At 43.6% G+C, this 4,757-nt stretch overlaps 1 pseudogene; it reads right to left on the bottom strand.

Moving 5' to 3' along the window:
- Window positions 1-3,217: 3,217 nt before the first annotated feature.
- LOC101956048 (ataxin-7-like protein 3B) lies at window positions 3,218-3,805 on the bottom strand (annotated as a pseudogene).
- Between the last annotated feature and the right edge of the window lie 952 nt (window positions 3,806-4,757).

Genomic DNA, 4,757 nt, shown 5'->3' with positions numbered 1-4,757 from the left:
GTAGTGGGGACAAAGGGGGAAAAAGGAAGTAAATGTGAACAAATCATTACTCAAAACTACTTCCCACATCTTCCTCCTATAACCAGAAAAGGCTAGAAAGGAAATAGTAAATTCAGAATCTGAGTTCTCTCTCTGAAGGAAGAGTGAGTAGATCACTGCCTTTTCCCCTGTATTCATCTTGTTTCCAAAACACTGTTTGAAGGTAGGCCAGAGTCTCACTTAGATCTCCTTTCCTGCTATATTTTCTTTCCTTTTTTTTGGTGGGGGAGGGTGCTGGGGATTGATCTTAGGGGCACTCGACCCCTGAGCCTAATCCCCAGCCCTATTTTATTTTATTTTATTTAGAGGGTCTCACTGGGTTGCTTAGTGCCTCAGTGTTTTTTGTTTGTTTGTTTGTTTGTTTTTTTTAGAAAAAAGCTTTTTAAAACATTTTTTATTTATTTAAAAATTTTTTTATTTTTAATTTTTTTATTATCTACACATGACATTACAATGATCTTGGCAATTCATACATTTGTATCATTGGGGTATAATTTCTCATTTTTCTAATTGTACAGATTGCAGAATCACATTGGTCATACAGTCACCTATATACAAGTGCCTCACTTTTTGCTGAGGCTGGTTTTGAACTTGCAATCCTCCTGTCTCAGCCTCTGGAGCCACTGGAATTACAGGCATGAGCTGCCATGCCCAGCCCTGTGTATTTGCTTAGGAGGAGATATTTACAAAAAGTCAAGGGCAAAGATAACTCCAAATTTCTTTATTCCTGCCATATGATTTTTTGAACATTAACCATTCTTGGATAGAAGATTTGATGCAAATAGGTCCCACTCCCTATCAGGGCAACCTGGGAGGAGAAGTCAAGACTCCCAAGGTCCAATCACTATGTTTTCCTTAACTCTCTAGAGTATGTAACTCAAATCAATCCATAAGGTCAGTTTCTTCTGGGATAAGGAAGATACATACACAGTGAGGTTTAGAGAAAGTTAATCAGGACCAACTCTATCCTTGTGTATGTTAGTCAGCCTTCACTGTTCTGCTTAGGTCCTAAGAGGCAGTATCCTAGTGAAGGTGGGAAGATATAAGTCATGAAGACAAAGCAGGAGGGCATGCTAGCAAGGCATTCCTATAGAGAAAATGCTTAGGCATGGCATTGCCTTGTAAATACAAAAAATTAAGCTCTCTTCTGACTTCAATCAAAACAGAGGGAGTTTTGAGAAAATTTCTCTTCTGAGTCTTCCACAAAAACAGAAGAAAGCAAAAGCAACAATATATAATATAAACTTAAAAGAGGTCAAGAAAAAGCAAAATTGGCATACATCAGAAGCAGGAGCATAAAGAGAGATGAACTAAAACTGGTCAATGTGGAAGCTGGTACGGCAAGCAGAACCTGGAGTCATGAGCTGCACCTGATAGGCAGTAGAGCAGTGGACAGGAACATGGACCCAAGCCAGACAGATAAGGCTGGGCTCTGTTAATGGGGCACAGAATGAGGTAAGCAAATATTGTAAACAAAGCAGCACCACTGTGCTCAATTCAGGACACCCACCCTCCTACACTTTATAAACCCTCACTCTGGGAGTGAAGTAGAAGGCAGTTTTGATATGCAACTCTTACTTCCCATCCTCCTCTATCAATTCCCTAAAGACAGGGGGTTCTGGAGGTCCTTTCCTGTCTTTAAACAACAGAAGAAAAGCTTTTGCTCTCAAGAAGGTCCAAAGGGGACAAAGTGGAAAGGACTGCTTCCTTGTGAGGGGCAGATAAGGTGGTGATTGGATGTTCACCATAGCAGAGCTGATTGCCCAACTGAAAAGGAACAGAAGCATTCAACAAGATTTTGCACATACTCAGATGAGAGATTACCCAATCCTGCCCCTTGGTTCTTAGCAGTAACCCATTCACATTTTTGAGGCAGCTGGAAAAAGTTCTTTTTAATCTCGGTTTTCAAATGGCCTCTTGCACGGCTATGAAGCTCTTCAAGTTCAGTTCCAAACCTGGAGTAGGTGGCAAGTAGTTATCTGTCATATTAACCAAGTCAGAACCATGGACTTTCTATATAACCAGGAAGAGTAGGAAAGGACTGCCTAACCAAACTTATGTCCTTAGTGCAATTCGTCTATTTTTGAGAGATGGTGCACAGTTGCAGAGATACCTACTACCTCCCCACAGGCTCACATCTGAATTCTCAGCCTGCCTGGACAACCAAGTTGTTCTTCATCAGGCCTATGTCACTGGGTGGGGGAAGAAAGAGGGCTCAGCCAACGTTTGGGCCTTATCCCAAGTCCATTGAAATCATTGCAAATGACTAGAAAACAGGTGGTTTTGAATTTCTCTTTTTGTAGTTGAGAAACTGATGTGACTCCATTTTTGAAAACAGCTTCTACTTCAAGGCCTGTCCAAAGGGAGGGGGCGTGACCCTTGTCCTTGGAAAAAACCACAGAGCACTCCTAGGCTCACCCTGCTGAGTTGTTTGTCTGAAAATAACAGGAGAGATCTAAGGAGCCAGGTGTCCCTGACTCAGGCTAGGTGAGGACCCATAGCAACCCCCTAACAACCACCAATCAGCATGAGACAGGGATACTACCTGGGATGCCAGATGACACCCCCCCCCCCCCCCCCGCCAAGTAGTCTTGGTGGTTGATAACATGTTAGGAAACCATGTAGTTTAGCACGTACACCCCTCATGGCTTAAACCAATCAGTTCTAACCAATCACCCCTACCCAACTTGTTCCTGCCAGTGAATGTGCTAATCAATGTTAAGAGTTGTTGTTTGATTTTCCCATGGTATGGAATGATTTGCTGTGTGAGTGACACATAGAGTATCGCCCCAAAACCTATAAAATCTCACTGAACAAAGGACAGGGGCTCACCTCCTGGGACCACTGCATCAGGAACGGTTTTGAGTCCAGGCTCAAGCTTGCAATAAAGATTCTTGTGTGATTGCATCGGATTCAGCTCCTGGAGGTCTATTGGGGTCCCACGAATCTGGCATTACATAGCCAAGGCCACAGAGCTTCCTTACCAAATTCAACTGGGATTCTTTTTCTTGGTTGTCCATTCTGATAATGTTAGTATCTATATCTCATTTCATTTGCATCAGAGAAGCCCAAATCAGAGGGTCAGACATCAGATGAGCAGTCCCACTGATTATGGCCTGACCATCAATAATGTGTGAGGTATCCAGGAAACCCTTGACATCAAGCAGATAAGACAGTCTTGAGGAACAAAAGGATTTTATATTCTGGGCCAACAATTGCTCACCTGCAACTGAGGGCAATACAGGGATCTTGTGTACATCCAGATGTGTTTGGGGATCAACACACATTGCATGGTGCCCAGGTTTGCACCTTCTTCTGCCCAGGGATTCAGTGTTGATCCCAGGGACCCAAGGATCTAAATTTCCAAATTCTACACTTTAGAGTTTAAAATGCTAGGACCTTCAAAGGGAACTGAGACTTTTGTATGATTTTTTTTTTACTTACTCCTCCAAGCCACTAGACCAGTCTATATTATTGTCCTGGTCACTCTCAGACTCTCTCAGGTTGCAGCTGCTGATCAGGTCCATTCCCAGATTCTCCAGGAAGGGAGCAAAGCAGGAGGTGGCATGCTCTTCCGCTGTTGAGAGCCCAAACCCTTCATGCTACTAATCTCTTTCAACTTCAGGTAGAAGTAGCCACACTTGACTGACCAGTGCACCTGAAAGCAGAATACCAAAAAAGAAGCCTCTATCAGATCTACATATATCTCCTGAGCAATGACCTCTAGCTTGTTAGTATCCAGGTTAGCTGATGAAATTTCCTCCATTTTAATTTGTAAACTACTGTGGAGAGGGCGCTCATTTTACTCAGGGCACCACTTAGGACTCTGTAGGCTGTGCCTAGGCCTGGGGCCTTTTAAGGCCCCATACTGGGGTGGAGGCTGTGGAGATGGTGGTAGTTGAAGCAGTGGTGGCAGAAGCTACCATGTCAGTGACAACTGCTCTGGAACCCCATGTCTTTCCATTTGTTTTGGCATTTCTCCGGTTCTGAGCTTTGGGCAGCTCCTGGGCCTAGACTCCCCACCGAACAGCCGCAGCATCTCAGCTAGCTACCTGGGCCTCCTCCACTTCATTTCATTAAAAAAAATATTTGGGGATCCTGTATATCTATTATTATTATTTTTTTTTGTGGTGCTGGGGATTGAACCCAGGGCCTTATCCACATGACACAAGCACTCTACCAACTGAGCTAAATCCCCAGCTCCTCCATTCCATTTTATTTTGCATTTTGAGACAGAGTCTCACTAAGTTGTCCAGTCTGGCCTTGAATTTGTGATTCTCCTGCCTCATTCTCCATAGTAGCTGGGATTACAAGCATGCACCAGCCACCAGCTTTTCTTCTAGTTTTGATAGACTTCAGTTCCCAGAAGGAAGGAATTCCCGGATGTTGACACACATAGCTACTGTTATGGTTTGAATCTGGAATGTTCCCCCTAAACTCATGTGTTGGAAGCATGATCCCTAATCCAACTCCTCTACCCATACACATATTTCTCATATTTTTAGGGGATTTGGGGATAATTAGGGATCAAAATTCATGAGTGAATTAATGGATAATTGATATCCGGATGGACAACTGGGAGATGGGACTGAGTTGAAGGAAGTAGGTCACTGGGCACATGCCCTGTAAGAGTTTATCTTCTCTCTGCACCCCTCCCCAACCCCCGCTGTTCTGGCTGCAGTGAGCTGAACCACTTTCAGCTTTTCTTTGCCACATCT

Source organism: Ictidomys tridecemlineatus, chromosome X, assembly GCF_052094955.1.
Source record: "Ictidomys tridecemlineatus isolate mIctTri1 chromosome X, mIctTri1.hap1, whole genome shotgun sequence".
Taxonomy (NCBI): domain Eukaryota; kingdom Metazoa; phylum Chordata; class Mammalia; order Rodentia; family Sciuridae; genus Ictidomys; species Ictidomys tridecemlineatus.
This window is presented reverse-complemented; position numbering and strand designations above follow the sequence as displayed.